The sequence below is a fragment of the Barbus barbus genome, assembly GCF_936440315.1.
Source record: "Barbus barbus genome assembly, chromosome: 28".
Lineage (NCBI taxonomy): Eukaryota > Metazoa > Chordata > Actinopteri > Cypriniformes > Cyprinidae > Barbus > Barbus barbus.
The window spans coordinates 2,551,083-2,568,101 of NC_136756.1; positions in this window are offsets into that span (position 1 = coordinate 2,551,083).

Consider the following 17,019-nt stretch of genomic DNA (forward strand, 5'->3'; position numbering starts at 1 on the left):
ATACCCACATATTTAAGAAAATAAAGAAATTTAATAAAATTGACACATGCATGTAACAACATTTCAATAATAAATATATAAATGAAAAAACTCAAATAAAAAGTGATACTTCTATCCCTTGCCGGTGTCCCTGCCCGGTGGAGTCGCACGGTAGAGTTGATGGTCTTTACACTCTTCGGTCTTACACTAGGAGGGCTTCACACGACGACTGCCGCAGTATAATAACCTTTATTATACCAATCCAACAAATCACCATTTCAATTCAGTTGGACCCACTTTCCTGTTTATCAACTACAAATGGCCAAGCAAGGGCACACACTGACAAGATACACGATACAGTACGAGACCAAACTCGACTTCAGCACCTCTCAACACAGTAAACAAAATAAGCGTTTCCTAGCAACGGCAAAACGATGTAGTATACATGCCAGACCAGTATGTGGTGCTGTAATTCTGCCACAGAGATACACTAAAAACATAGAAGACTTGTAGTATGCGCATAAACCTTAAGCACTGTATACAAACCCAACACAACAAGAAGACGAACATGGAACAATGCATTTATTAATCTGTGTTAAAGTTAGTTGATAAAAACACATCCTTTAATTGTTTGTTCATGTTGTTGTTGCTGCTACATGACGTAGCAGTGTCTGACTAGGGTCGAGACATGGGGTGATGACATCATCGTTTCACAAAATATACGGATTGGCTGTACACACGAAAATGCAAAGGTGTCGTTTTCAGATTTATCCACTCTGGGACCCGGTTTCAAAAAAATAGTCTCAGGCTCCCAAAACGGCGGATCCATATGGACGAAACACTGATACGATACTAAATTTTTACCTATACAGCTAAACGCGTCTCTGAGCCCTAGGTGTCCCAGTCTAAGCAAGCCAGTGGCAACAGTGGCAAGGAACCAAAACTCCATCGGTGACAGAAATGGAGAAAAAAAATGGGAGAAACCAGGCTCAGTCAGAGGGCCAGTTCTCTTCTAGCCAGACAATGTTTAACATGTTTAATTCCAGGCTGCATCAAAGTCAGATTGTGCAGAGGACTCATCAGATTGCCGTGGTCTTGTCCCAATGGCCATCTAGGTGACTAGGTCTTTGCTGGGGATCTGTCTCTGGGGCACATCTAGTTGACATGGTCTCCGCTGACATTCAGGGCTGTAGAGGTCGTCTCTGATCCACCATCTGGACTTGATATGGACTGGATCCAGGTGACTGCAGTGTTGGATTTGAATAATAAAAATGTATTAGTGTGTTATGTGTAAGACACGTTAAAGAGATGGGTCTTTAATCTAGATTTAAACTGACTGAGTGTGTCTGCCAGTGCCACCCAAACAATGTTAGGTAGATTGTTCTAGAATTTGGGCACTAAATAGGAAAAGGATCTGCCGCCCACAGTTGATTTTGATATTCTAGGTATTACCAAATGGCCAGAGTTTTGAGAACGCAGCGGATGTGAAGGACAATAATGCGATAAGAGCTCACTCAAGTACAGAGGAGCTAAGTCATTCAGGGCTTTATAAGTAATTAGCAATATTTTGAAATGTATATGATTTTTAATGGGGAGCCAGGGCAGTGTTGACAGAACCGGGCTAATGTGGTCATACATCCTGGTTCTAGTAAGAACTCTAGCTGCTGAATTTTGGACCAGCTGTAGATTGTTTATAAAGTGTACAGAGCATAACAATAATCTAACCTAGAGGTCACATGAATTAACATTTCTGCAACTGACATTGAGAGTATAGGTCATAATTAGATATATTTTTGAGATGGAAAAATGTGGTTTTACAAATGCTAGAAATGTGGCTTTCGAAGGAAAGATTGCTATCAAATAGCACACCTAGGTTGGTGATGATGAAGAATTGACAAAGCAGCCATCAAGTGTTAGACAGTGTTCTAGGTCATTATATACAAAGGTTTTTGACCCAATAATTAACACCTCTGGTTTTTCAGAATTTAGCAGTAAGAAATTACTATTCATCCATTTTTTTTTTATATCAACTGTGCATTCCGTTGTTTTGCAAACTGGTATGTTTTGTCAGGCCATGAAGAAAGTTGTATCATCAGCATAACATTGAAAGCTAACACCATGTTTCCTGATGATATCACCCAAGGGTAACATGTAAAGTGTGAAAAGCAACGATCCTAGTACTGAGCCTTGAGGTACTCTATACTGCACTAGTGATCGGTATAATACCTCTTCATTCACTGCTACAAATTGATGATGGTCAGATAAGTACGAATTGAACCATGCCAATGCACTTCCACTTATGCCAACATAATTTTCTAGTCTAATTCAAAAGAATGTTGATGTCGATAGTGTTGAACATGGTGCTAAGATTCAGTTGCACTAATAGAGATATACAACCATGATCAGATGATAGAAGCAGGTCATTTGTAACTCTAATGAGAGAAGTCTCTGTGCTATGATACGGTCTAAATCCTGACTGGAAAACCTCATAGATGCCATTTTCTCTAAGAACAAACATAGTTGTGAGGATACTACCTTTTCTAGTATCTTTGACAGAAAAAGTAGATTTGAGATTGATCTGTAATTAACTAATTCTTTTTGGTCAAGTTGTGTGTGTTTTTTTAATAAGAGGGTTAATAACAGCCAGTTTGAAGGTTTTGGGGACATATCCTAATGACAATGACGAATTTATAATAGTCAGAAGAGGATCTATGACTTCTGGAAGCAGCTCTTTTAGTAGTTTAGATGGAATAGGGTCTAACATACATGTTGTTTGTTTAGAGGATTTAACAAGTTTATACAATTCTTCCTCTCCTATAGTAGAGAATGAGTGGAATTGTTCCTCAGGAGATCTATAGTGCATCTGATGCTGTACTGTAGCTGACGGCTGCATGATTACAAATTTATCTCTGATAGTATCGATCTTGGAAGTAAAGTAGTTCATAAAGTCATTACTGCTGTGCTGTTAGGTAATGTCAGTGCCTGTTGAGGTTTTATTTTTTATTAATTTAGCCACTGTATTGAATACCTGGGGTTGTGTTTGTTTTCTTTTAAAAGAAACGAAAGGTAATCAGATCTAGCTGTTTTTAAGGCTTTTCTCTAGGAGAAGGTACTTTTCCACCATGCAATAAGAAATACCTCTAGTTTTTTTTGTTTTTTTTTCCAGCTGCATTCCATTATCCAGGTTGCTCTCACCACTGTGTCGAGTGTTTTCCTTAATCTTCCTTAAGCGTAAAGGAGCAACCGTATCTAAAGTGCTAGAAAAGAGAGAGTCCATAGTTTCTGTTATATCAAGTATTCTGATCTATTGGACATGCTGAGGAATTGAGATAAATCAGGAAGATTACTTACAAAGCAGACTTTTGATGGTTCTACCATATTTGTTGGAGTTGGAGTAGAATTTACAGCTTTAGCTATATGGAGTTTGCACAAGACTACATAATGATCTGAGATATCATCGCTTTGCTGCAGAATTTCAACACCATTAATATAAATTCCATGTGACAGTATTAAATCTAGAGTATGATTTCGACAATGAGTAGGTCCTGACATGTGTTGTCTAACCCCAATAGAGTTCAGAATGTCTATAATTAATGATCCCAATGCATCTTTTTCATTATCAACATGGATATTAAAATCACCAACAATCAAGACTTTATCTGCAGCAGCACTAACTCAAACAGAAAATCAGCTAATTCTTTAATAAAGTTAATAAAGTTGTGCTTGATGTTGTGCTTTTTTGTGCCAAGCAAGATATTCCATTGCGTGGTCTCAGAGAACGTGAGGAAGCATTAAAAAGGGACATTTTTGGAATTGTTCTGGATGCTTTCAAACTATGACACGGAAATTCAAATGTGCCTTGACCAGCTGACTCCTCATGCTGTGTATGTACACTGTTGTTCTCACTGCCTTAATCTCGTTTTCAGCAGTGTTGCAAAAGTATCTGGGCCCTCATTTATCAACAGTGCGTAGAAAAGGTTCTATATTTTGTCCAACGAATGAAATTTAGAATGTGCCTAAGTACAAGAAAATCCGCATTTATCAAACGTGCGCACGCAGTTCTTATGCACATGAGTAAGCAATCATTGTTGATAAATACCACATGTGCGTAAGTACCATGCTCGTTCACATTCATGGTCATTAGCATTCGGAAACGCCTCCAATTAACCATATATGGTGACAACACTTCCCTTTAAAAATTACGTGATTGTGTTTTTTCCTCACTGCAATAATGGCAAAGAGAGCAAAGAAGAGGAACTTCACAAACACAGAATTAGAGATACTTGTAAATGAAGTTGAATCCAAACAACAGATATTGTTTAGTTCATTCACTGCAGGAGGAATTACAAATAAAAGAAAAAAGGCTGCATGGGAGAATGTCACCAATGCAGTTAATTCCGTTGGGTCTGAGGAGAGAACTGTCCCAGAAATAAATAAAAAAATGGTTTGATATTAAAGTATTGGCTAAAAAATGTGTCACAGCACACAGACGAGAAATGTCCGCAACTGGAGGAGGACAGACAACAACGGAACTTTCCCCATTGGACAACCGCATAGCCTGCATCATCGGAGACACGGCTCTGTCCGGGATTACTAAGGACGGTGACACTGATGCTCTTGCGACAGAACAAACAGGGCCATCTAACACCCAAAGTGAAGGTAAAATAAACCAACTGGAATAGGATATTGTGTTTGCATACATTTTATTTCAATTTGTAAACTGTTAATGAAATCATTCATAGGATAAACTCAATTAAATTAATGTGAACATGTGTTTCCTTAATAGCGACACCCGTTGTGCCTGAGGAGCTTGAGGAGCCGGGCCCATCCATTGCCCCTTCCATGCGCCGTGCGCCAAGAGTGCTGAGTGAGGCGGTGCTACAAAATCAAGAGAAAACAACAAAATCCATTAATGACCTAAAGGATCAACTGAGCAACATAACGAATGTATTGATTCAAATCAACGAGTCTCTGAAACAGATTGCCTCTTGCGCAAATACAATTGCTAATAAACCATAAACCGCTGACTAATGTGATTTCAGTTATTTGTTTCCACGAAGCTGCAAAACACAAAATGAAATCGCTGTAATGTTTCTGCACTCGACCAATGGCCAGACTTACCTAAAATGTCTGTATGATTCTCTGTCTTGTCTGAATGCCAGCGGCATTAGGAGGTGGCAGGGGCACTGCATCGGGCATAGGGCCGTCTGGTCTTGGGGGTTCCTGCAGAGGGATGCCCTGTCTGATGGCCAAGTTATGTAGCACACTGCAAGCAATGATGATTTTGCATGCTTTTTCTGGCTGATACTGCAGTGTCCCTCCCGTGCTTGACAGACACAGCCATCGTCCTTTCAGCAGGCCTATTGCGCGCTCAACTGTGCTCCTTGAGCGCGCATGGGCACGGTTGTACGCCTGTTCCTGCTCGGTCCTCGGGTTGGTTAGGGGGGTCATTAGTCATCACAAATTATTTGCACGTTAACAGAATGAAACCCTTTTCTATTTACATAATTAAAATCGTTGGTTGATGGTGCTTTTATGGCGATGTGGGTGCAGTCTATAGCTCCAATTATGTTTGGGAATCTAGAAATGGCATGAAAGTCCCGTTTTATTGCGGCTTGTTGAGGAATTCGATAAGGGAACTGGATGTAGGTTGGGGCCAAGGAAATAATTGCATGCAACACTGCCGGCATGATCCTACTCACTGATGGCTGGGATATACCACATATGTCTCCAACCTCACGCTGAAATGTGCCAGTAGCTAAAAATCCAAGGGTGGACAGGAGTTGGATGTGCACGGGAATGGCTTTCGTGCGATTTGTTTCTCTCTCCAACACTGGTCCTAAATCACGACACAAATCCAGCAGTACATTTTTGGGAAAGCGGTACCTACTTAGAAGCCACTCTGTGCTCTCGCCAAGCAGATCAGCGCGATCTTGGAAAACGCGCTCTCTGCGGAGCGCATTGTTTGCCAAGTCTTCCAATAACGCAAGATAAGCCATTGCACTGAGACAAATATATTTCACATCTGTCTTTTATAGGGTTTGACACCAATTAAGCATCGTGTTTAAAACTAGACAAATTATAAATTGAGTGTTTTAAAGGAAACACAGGACATATGTGGATTGCTTAATGCTTACTGTGACACTCTTAAATGCTTTTTATGTGTAGTGTCGCTATTCTACCACTAGATTATCTGCGTAAGCATGCTCAGAGGTGTGCTTATATTTACACACATTTCTACGTATAAGTACAACTTGGTGAATCCCACACTTTGCGTGAAATTGTTCTTACGCACTCACTACGCACAAATCTGTCCGTACGCTCCATTGATAAATGAGGGCCCTGGACATGTGAATAAATTCTTTGAAACACTGAATTCTGTCCATGGCTTTATGACTGGAAGTAGCCATTATGCAATGATTTATGGACATCCAAAAGGAGCTGAATCCAGTGTGGCAGGGATTGGAGTTGGAGTGGTCAGTGGACACAAGGTGGGGCTCTCAGTCACCAAGATCCTGACACTACTTGATGTGATCTTAGAAACATTTGCTGAGTATTCTGAAACTAGCAGTGGTCTAACTAAACTAGAAGCTGACTCTCTTTTGCAACAAATGCAAACAGAAAAATATTGTTTCTTCTAGTAACATTTGGAAAAAAAACAAAAATTAGCGATTTTGCAACAAAAGGACTACAGTCACCAGCCATATCTGTCATAGACTGCATTAATTTAATTGAGGGACTGAAATCAAGTTTAAAGTGTTCAAAGACAACACAAATCATGAATTTGAGAAAGTGCTTAAATTAACGCATGGCCTAATGGAAAACATGATGTACACAAAATTGATGCTGCTGCCTCCTGAGAAAGGAAACTTCCTGCTAAATTGTCTGCCTCTGTAGGCACAAACTTGCTTGGGAAAAGTGGCAGCATTAAAAGTGATGAAGATCTGAGGCATCTGTGGAATGAGGTGTTGTGTTGGATCAACAAATAAGGGAGCTGAACAGACATTTTCATGACGACACTGTTGTGGTTTCATGAGCGCTGGTGTTGTATGTTTACCCAGTTCAAATACTTTCGGAGACAGACTCACTAACAGCAGTGTTAATTTTGGCAGGCATTTTTGATTTAGTCTTAGTCTTTATCTTGAGATGAAAATGCTTAATAGTCTTAGTCACATTTTAGTCATTTGAGTCTATCATAGTTTTAGTCGACGAAAAGTCGTTGCATTTTTGTTAACTTTTAGTCATTACTTTTAGTCAAACTGCAGTTACCAACATTTATTTTGGTAGCTATTTTATATGTAGTATTCAAACAAAAATAGTCATTAATACTTCTCTCTTTAGACCAAATCAATTAAGCTTAGTTATGAGAAATTTGAATCAAGGATTGAATTTGGAAAAACTGGAATAAATTTTAATTTTTTGGTAGAGATATAAATTAAACTCATTTTTCAGATACAGTAGGTTTACTTAAGTATACATTTATTTAACATCTTTTGTTGGTTAATATTTATGACAGATAATTAGGAATGCTGTCCATTTAAGACGGAAGGCATGTAATATGTATGTAATAGCCTACTGACATACATTCAGTTTTCACCCACCTGTTTAAGCTCACTTGAACCATAACGGACTGTATTTCCGTGAGATGCTCTACATGAGAGACATGAGAGACTGCTGTGTGTGTATTTGAGCACTGAGAACTGATCGCGCGCTGTATGAGAACTGAAGAAGTGGAGCGCGCGAGAGAGAGCACTTCTATCATATGGAAAGCCAAAGTTCTCATAAACGCCTGCTCGGGCGTCTGATTGCCATGAAAGCTTTTGGGACTATGGCGAAAAAATTATGGTTTTGTGTATCAAAACGCGCGTCTTCGACGTGTGATTTCCTATGAAACGTGCGTTCTTGACGCGCGCTTTGGAGTCACCAAAAACGCGCGTTTTTGACCTGCGTTTATCATAACAGGAAATGGGGGTCGAATACGTGCGTTTGGAGTCGGACAAAACGCACGTTCTGAACGTGTTACAGGTAAACCATACAGGCAGAGCAAACGTCTTTTTGAAGTATCCACACAGGCGAAAACAACGTGCTCTTTCTGTAGTGTTCTCAAAATGGCACGCGTCAAAAGCGTGTGCTGACTTCATTGCCCGATTCTGTCATGTCTCCGCTATATCCTCCTGAGACCCCCCAAAAAAGCTTTTTTTTCATGTCATTACATTGTTTAGAGCATTAGAAAAAAATTGAAAATTAACATTTTTGAAAAAATATATTTTATTCATATTTTTTTCCTAAAAATAAAATGGCATGAATAGACATCAAAAAGGCAAAAACAATGGGATATTTTTTTTTTAAATCACCAATACATTTTTAGGTTTCAGGATTTTTTACTTCTAAACTTTGTTTAAGGATGATTCTCAACTTTGTTATAAAATATATAACAAAATGATTTGATATACCATTTTGTTTTATGCAGTATGTGTGTCAAAATTTCCATAAACTGGTTTTCCCATTAAACACAGTGTATCTATACTGTATCTAATTTGCATATTAATGTGTTGCTGTTGGGACAGCATGTTGAAAAAAGAATTGTCATAATGGGAGTAATAATTGGCCAGATGTTCATAACAATATATAATATTTCATAAGAAAATTTATATATATAATTTATTTTTCTATTCAATTGTTATGTCTCCCAAAATGCACAATATCCTCCTGAGACCCAGCTCTGGAGTTTTTGCCTCTGTAGTGGACATTCTATTTCAGTGAATTTCTCTGAGACCTCACATGTCACAGTTATAAGTCTGGATGTCCTGTACAGAGCACATTCAGGGCTTTACAGAGATACTAAATGATTGGTAGTTTCACCAGGACCACTCGCTCTCATAGGTCTTTAAATATGGCTAAATTTAATTTAGTGAAACATTTTACATCCTTATGGAAATATGATTATATTTTGTAATTGTCATTTAAATCTGAATAATTTTCTAATTGTTTGTCATAAAGCAACATCTCAGGAAAATGTTATGGGTTTTCAAATTCAAATATGACTTCCTGTTATGAAACAGGACATCATTTCATACATGTCCACTGTGGAGGACACCAGGACTAAAATTATGTTTATTATGCATTTTGGGTTTTTGGTGACTCCAAAGCGCGTGCTTTTGACGTGTCAATGTGCAATCAGACGCCCGAGCAGGCGTTTATGAGCACCTTGGCTTTCCATACTATCAGCGCGTTTCCGCCTAACGCACCTTCACTGACTTTAAGTTAATCGACAATGAATTGTGACTCCCGGGAAAAACGGGACGTCTGGTCACCCACTCCCTAACCCTTCGGGTGCTGAGGCCATTGTTTCAGATCGCTAGTTCGCGTTTTGGTAGCCTATCCGTCCACTGCGGCTGCCATGCAAACGCACCTTATCCAATGCCAGAGACGCACATTTTGAAAGACAAGACAGTTAACTTAGTAGTCCTCAAATAACATTTTAGTCCCGTCTCGTCTTGTTAACGAAGACGCGCATAAATTTCGTCATAGTTTTTATCATCAGATATTAGTTTTAGCTCGTCAACGTCTCGTCTTAGTCACAGAAAAAAGGTTCCTTGACGAATATTTTTCGTCGTCGTCTTCGTCAACGAAATTAACACTGACTAACAGTCAATTATAATTGAACATGACTTATTACTACATTTCAATACAAAATAACTTGGATCACATTAAAAGCGTAGTTTGTACATTAGTAAATTATTTTCGTGACCCAGCCCCTTTGATACATGTATGGACTTTAGTTCTATATTTTTCTGGTTTGTCTGTGTGTTCCTGAGTTTCCTTATTTGGTTTTGGTTCTCAGCTTGTTGATTCATTTACCATCATTAAGTCATTATTGGTTAATCCCCATCACCTGTGTTTAATCTCTAGTTACTTCCTATTTAAAGTCCCCGTTCAGTTCAGTTTATGTTGGTTATTGTTGATGTTACTAGTGCTAGTCTGTTGTTATTAAACCCTTTCTTTTGGACATACCTGTCTGCCTGAGTTTATTCTGCCTGCCTGGAAGGAAACGTAACACCCTTCACCGTCGCATGACGCATGAGCCGCACGCACCATCGATAAGTAACCGATCGTCGATTAGCGTTGACATCACTAATATATATAAATCATCCAAGCACCCGTTCCTAACCATTTCTAATATACATTTGATATGACTAAATACTATTAAATTGTAAAGATATTCCATTTCCAGGATCAGTTCCCTCTTCACATAGGCCTAGTATTTTCATCGGGTAAATCATAGAAAAATCGGAATTGGTTGATAACTTTTGACGTTTGATCCAGGTGTGAAAAGAATTAATATCTAGCGCAAGAGCACGGAGAGATGTGTGCACAGGACAAAGTTTGAGCGCGCACACGCACACTTGAGCAAGAGGAGAGACACATTTTAAGTGCGCGCACTCTCTCTGGGCGAGAGCAGCGTATAGAATGCGCCTCCGGTTTTGTGCGAGAGCAAAGGAAATCCGCGTGCGAGCGGGGAGATTCGCGCTCGCGCATTGTATTAATCTACTTTCGCGCTAGAAAAATGTGCTTTCGACATTTGGCAGTAAAATAACGCCATATGGCTGCAGATAAAGTTTTAATTGTTAGCGATTTTAATATCCTTGTTGATAATGAAATAAATGCATTGGGATCAGCATTTATAGACATTCTAATCTTTATTGGAGTCAGACAACAAGTGACAGGACCCACCCATTGTCGTCAGACAACACGTGACAGGACCCACCCATTGTCGTAATCATACTTTAGATTTAATATTATCACATGCAATTGATGTCAATGGTATTAAAATTCTGAGATTGATGAGATGATTAGCTTGTGCATTTAAACTGCAAATTCAACTCCTAGTGAGAACCATCAAAAGACTGCTTTGTAAATCTTCCTGATTTATCTCAATTCCTCAGCATATCCAATAGCTCCAGAAAACGTACTCGGTTACTAACGTAACCTCGGTTCCCTTAGATACGGGAACGAGTACTGCGTCGCTAGACGCTATGGGGAAAAACTCCTTTTTCTCCGAGGACTGAAGACTTTTTCAATCACGCAGTGTGACTGCACGACCATTGGTTCGCGCAGTAATAAAAAACGAACCAATGGCTCGTCAGGTACTGCACGAGCCTATGGCGGCAAAGCCCGCCAGAGCCCGCCAGAAGGGGCGGGGTCATCTGGCTATATAAGCGGGCGCTTCGCCATAGGAAAACAGGCCAATTCGACTGAAGCGACGACCTGAGTCGTGCAGCTGCATGGCATGGCATAGTACGCAGTACTCGTTCCCGTATCTAAGGGAACCGAGGTTACGTTAGTAACCGAGTACGTTCCCTGTCGATACTACACTCGTACTGCGTCGCTAGACGCTATGGGGAACAAATACAATCCCGCCATGCCATGAAGAGAAACGACAACCTTAAAACTGGTCTTTGAGCAGTAAGGCTCAGAGGGACCAATTATGAGCAGGAAGCATCCTGCAGGAGGCATGAGGACCGAACTCTTCAGAGGTCAGTCCAGCCTAGAAATCGTTTCAACGGTCATAAGTACAGCCTCAGCACCAGGAATGGGGCCAAGAGCGTTCTTGGAGAATCAGGCAATGCCTGAGGGGACCGCTTTAAGACAGGTGTGTGCCATCTAAGCAGAGAGAACCCTAGCCTGTAAGGCCGGGACATCCAAGCTATAGAACCTGGCAAATGTGGACGGCGAGGCCCAGCCGGCCGCCGCACAAATGTCTGCCATAGACACACCACTAGACCACGCCCAAGAAGAGGCCACGCCTCTTGTGGAATGAGCTCTCACTCCAATGGGGCTCTGGAGGCCCAGGGAGGAGTATGCTAGTGCGATAGCGTCAACTAACCATCGAGATATTCTGTGCTTTGTGACCGGAGACCCCTTGGTGCGGCCGCCAAAGCAGACAAAGAGTTGTTCCGTCTGCCTAAATGGCGTGGAACGCTCGATGTACATTCTCAATGCCCTGACTGGGCAGAGAAGGCTGAGCTCTTGGTCCTCCTCAGAAGAGGGGAGCGCAGAGAGCGTAATAACCTGGGCTCTAAACGGAGTGTAGAGCGCCTTAGGAACATAGCCGTGTTTTGGTTTTAGGACGACCTTAGAGTCGTTAGGCCCAAACTCAAGACAGGCAGGGTTTACAGAGAGAGCCTGCAAGTCACCTACTCGCTTTACCGATGCTAGCGCTAGTAGCAGAGCAGTTTTGAGCGACAGTGTTTTTAAGCTTGCAGCTTGTAGTGGCTCAAAAGGAGGGCCTTTAAGGGCTCTCAGGACCGTGGGCAGGTCCCATGCAGGGACTGTGAGGGGTCGGGGCGGATTGAGCCTCCGAGATCCCTTCAGAAAACGGACAACCAGGTTGTTCCGGCCCACCGACTGTCCGGCTATAGGAGCGTGAGAGGCTGCTATAGCTGCCACGTAGACTTTGAGCGTGGAAGGGGCGCGGCCCTTATCCAGCAGCTCCTGTAGATATGACAATATCACTGATATGTCACATGTTGTCGGGTCTTTACCGCGGGCTTGACACCAGGCGGAGAAAACCGACCATTTAGAGGCGTAGAGGCGTCTCGTGGACGGGGCTCTAGCCTGTTCAATGGTGTTCAGGACATTCTCGGGGAGATCTACTGAGTCCCATCGAGTGCCCATAGATGCAGGTCCCACAGCTTGGGCTGGGGGTGCCAGATCGTTCTGTTCGCCTGGGAGAGGAGGTCTCGCCTCAGGGGAATAGGCCACGGCGCTGCTATTAGCAGCTGCGATAACTCCGGGATCCAAAGCTGGTTCTTCCAGAGTGGGGCCACTAGAAGCACTTTGTGCTTGCACTCCCTGATCCGCCTGATTACCTGAGGAATCAGAGCGATCGGGGGAAAAGCGTAAAGAAGGAGGTTGGGCCATTCATGGGCCAACGCGTCCTTGCTCTTCGAAAAGTAAATCTGGCAGTGAGAGTTGTCTTTGGAGGCGAAGAGGTCGACCTCTGCCCTGCCAAAGATTCGCCAGATTTCTTGAACCGTCTGTGGGTGGAGCATCCACTCTTCTGAGGGGACATTGTTCCGAGAGAGCATGTCTGCTCCTTGGTTCAAAATGCCGGGCACATGAGCTGCTCTCAGTGAACGCAGGTTGAGATGAGCCCATAGTAAGAGGCGCTCTGCCATCTCGAAAAGGCGTTTCGAGGTGAGCCCACCCTGGCGATTTATGTACGACACCACCGTCATGCTGTCCGAGCGGACTAGCACGTGGTGACCCTTCAGGACTGGCAGGAAGAACTGAAGAGCTCGACATACTGCTTCCATTTCGAGGCAGTTGATGTGCATTTGTCCTTCTGCGTTCGTCCAGGAGCCGAAGGTCGGCTTGCCGTTGCACAGAGCTCCCCAACCTGTGTTGGAAGCATCTGTTGTAACAACCTTCCTTCTGTAAACCAAACCCATTGTCACGCCTTGTTCGAACCATTGTAGGTTCCTCCAGGGGACCAGGGCTGACACGCAGGCCCGGTTCACCCTGACACGAATGCGTCCATGACGCCACGCATGAGGCGGAATTAGAGGTTTCAGCCAGTACTGAAGGGGTCTCATTTTGAGAAGGCCCAACCGAAGAACTGGCGATGCGGAGGCCATGAGGCCCAGCATTCTTTGAAACGATTTGAGTGGGTAGGAGGCTCCAATCTTGAAGGAAGCCGCGAGCTGCCGTATGGCCAGAACGCGATCTGGCGCAACTTTCGCCGTCATGCAGGCGGAGTCGAAAACTGTCCCCAGGAACGATGTTCGTTGGCTGGGGGACAGGGAGCTCTTGGCTAAATTGATCCTGAGTCCCAAGTTCTCCAAGTGCCCGAGGAGGAGGGACCTGTGTGCTACCAGCTCTGCCTCTGACTGTGCCAGAATGAGCCAGTCGTCGAGGTAATTCAGGACACGGATTCCCATCTGTCTCAGAGGGGAGAGAGCCGTGTCTATGCACTTCGTAAAAGTGCGGGGAGCTAGAGCCAGCCCGAAGGGCAGGACCGTGTATTGATAAGCCACACCCTCGAAGGCGAATCTCAAGAATCGTCTGTGATGGGGGGCTATCTGGATGTGAAAATAAGCGTCTTTCAGATCCAGCGAAAAGAACCAGTCCTCTGGGCGAATTTGCGAGAGGATCTGCTTCACTGTAGTCATTCTGAATGGCCGTCTCATGAGGGCGCGGTTCAGACGTCTGAGATCGAGGATGGGCCGGAGGCCGCCATCCTTCTTGGGGACGAGGAAATAACGGCTGTAGAAGCCTGACTTGCTCTGAGCTGGGGGAACTATTTCTATAGCTCCCTTTGCCAGCATTTTCTGCACCTCGGCTCGCAGAACGTGAGCGTTGCTGCTTCGCACTAAGGTGGGGACCCTGCCGCTGTACCGCGGGGGTCTTCGAGCGAATTGAAGTGTATAACCTCTTTCTATAATCCCCAGAACCCACTGTGACACTCCGGGGATGGCCCGCCAGGCCTTGGCCCGTGTGGAAAGGGGTTGGATTAGCTCGGGTGGTGAGTCGCCTTGCGGGAACCCGACGCACCTGGTATTTGGAAGAGGAAATTTGCTCTCTTTTTGAAAATGTTTGTTTTTTATTTTTCTCGCTATAACAGCGGCTGTATGTGAAGGCACTTCTGGAAAGGGCCTGTGATTCACAACAGGATTTGAAACAAACCGGTTTGCCTTGGCACCCAGAACTGAACGGGGTGCTTGAAGGCATAACAGAGGGCGTTTTGGGGTTGGTCCAGCGTCTGCGGGACATTGACCCTTCCTCTTTCTTCCTATCAGATCAGGACGACGCCGGAGGCGCAGGGTCCAGGGTCAGCCTGGGCCGGGGTCCTTGACGCTTTGGATAGGGGTAGCGTTTGGCCGAGCGGGAGTGCTGCCGAGGCTCAGGCTTCTTTGTAGGCTGAGCGGGCGACGGCGCAGGTTTAGCTGGCTGTTGCGCTGGAGCAGGCTTGGGGCGACTGGTGGCCGTTGCAGAGCTGGACCGTTTAGGCAGGAAGTGTCGCATAGCCTGGGACGACTTCTGAGCCGTGGTGAATCGCTCTGCAAAGCCCTCGACGGCAGGTCCAAAGAGCCCAGCAGGGGAGACCGGTGCGTCGAGGAAGGGGACCTTGTCAGCCTCCTTAATCTCCGTGAGGTTTAGCCATAAGTGGCGTTCCAACACCACTAAGTTGGCCATTGACCTCCCAATGGACTGTGCTGTAGCCTTTGTAGCTCTTAAAGCCAGGTCGGTGGCACTGCGCAGTTCTTTAAAAACTGCGGGATCAGGCCCGAACTCGTCCATGGATCGGAGGAGTTTGGCTTGAAACACCTGGAGCACAGCCATGGAGTGAAGCGCTGAGGCGGCCTGCCCGGCGGAGGAGTATGCTCGTCCAGCGAGGGCGGAAGTCGTCCTGCACGGCTTGGAGGGATGAGCAGCCTTTGCTTTCCATCCGATGGCGGAGGGCGGGCAAAGGTGCGCAGCCACAGTTTCGTCAAGAGGGGGCAACCTCTCGTAGCCCTTCTCTTCGGCGCCATCCACTGAGGAGAGAGCAGAAGAAGAGTTAGAGCGGAGTCGGGCCGAATACGGAGAATGCCACGACTTCGTGAGTTCGTCATGGACCTCCGGAAAAAACGGAGAAGTTCGCTGACGAGGGGCCGTGCGGCGCCCCAGCAGGAACCATTCGTCCAGACGACTACGAGTGGGCTCCTCCGGCGTAGACCACTCCAAACCCAGCTCATCAACGGCCTTAGAGATGATGCGGAAGAGCTCGGCATCCATCCCTTGCTTTGCTTCGCTGGGCTCGGCAGACGAGGAGGGGGCGGGGTCAATGGTAGAGCCCGAGATATCCTCTGCGTCTGACGCTATTAGAGACATGCTGTCATCTAATAGCTCCTCCTCAAAAGCACCGAACGAGATCACGTCACTCGCGCCAACCGAGGGACGTTGATCCGCGTGCTCAAAGAGGACGGGAGAATCCACTCTGCATAGCGGGGGCGAGGCACGCGGGGTCTGAGCCGGCGTGAGCTCGCTCGCCGCTGAGCGCTTAAGCCCTTTACCCCGCCGTTTTTTCCCACCAGGTCCCTGGGAGGAAGAAAACGGGAGAGCGCGAGGGGCGGAGTCGCTCTCTGAAAAGAAAGCGATCCGAGCGCGCAGAGTCACGAGACTCATGTTCATGCAGTATGAACATTCCATCTCGCTCAGAGCGGCTTCTGCGTGGGATTTACCCAAGCAGGAAACACACTCTGAGTGGCCGTCGGCATCGTGCAGCGAAAGCTTGCACGAGACGCACTGACGGCGCGGCATTTGCAACAACGCCGCTTGCTCTTTTAGAAGAAATTTGCTCTTCTTGAAGGCTCGCCGGATGGCAGCAGGGGACGAGCTGACGTCCGCTCTGATCGCTGAAGCGGCTCGGCAAAGCGGGCTGGATCAGCGGGGAGCGGGGGAAAAAGGCAGCCTTCCAATCCGCAGCGATGCGTGTCAACGGCGAGCGTCTGGAGTCCTGGATCAGCGAAGAGGTCGTCGCTGAAGGAGAATTGATCTGTTTTCCTATGGCGAAGCGCCCGCTTATATAGCCAGATGACCCCGCCCCTTCTGGCGGGCTCTGGCGGGCTTTGCCGCCATAGGCTCGTGCAGTACCTGACGAGCCATTGGTTCGTTTTTTATTACTGCGCGAACCAATGGTCGTGCAGTCACACTGCGTGATTGAAAAAGTCTTCAGTCCTCGGAGAAAAAGGAGTTTTTCCCCATAGCGTCTAGCGACGCAGTACGAGTGTAGTATCGACAGGGAACTTGATGTTGTAACAGAAACTATGGACTCGCTCTTTTCTAGCACTTTAGACACGAGAGCAACCCAGAAAATGTAGTGCATAAACTGTTTATTACATAAATATGTATTACAAACAAACCAACAAACACATAAATAAATCAACATCATGCATTTACATACATATACTGTACATTCATTTAATCAAAAAACTTAAATTAAGCAGGGTGTGACGAGATCCCACGAGACGAGATGAGACACGAGACTGGGTTCAC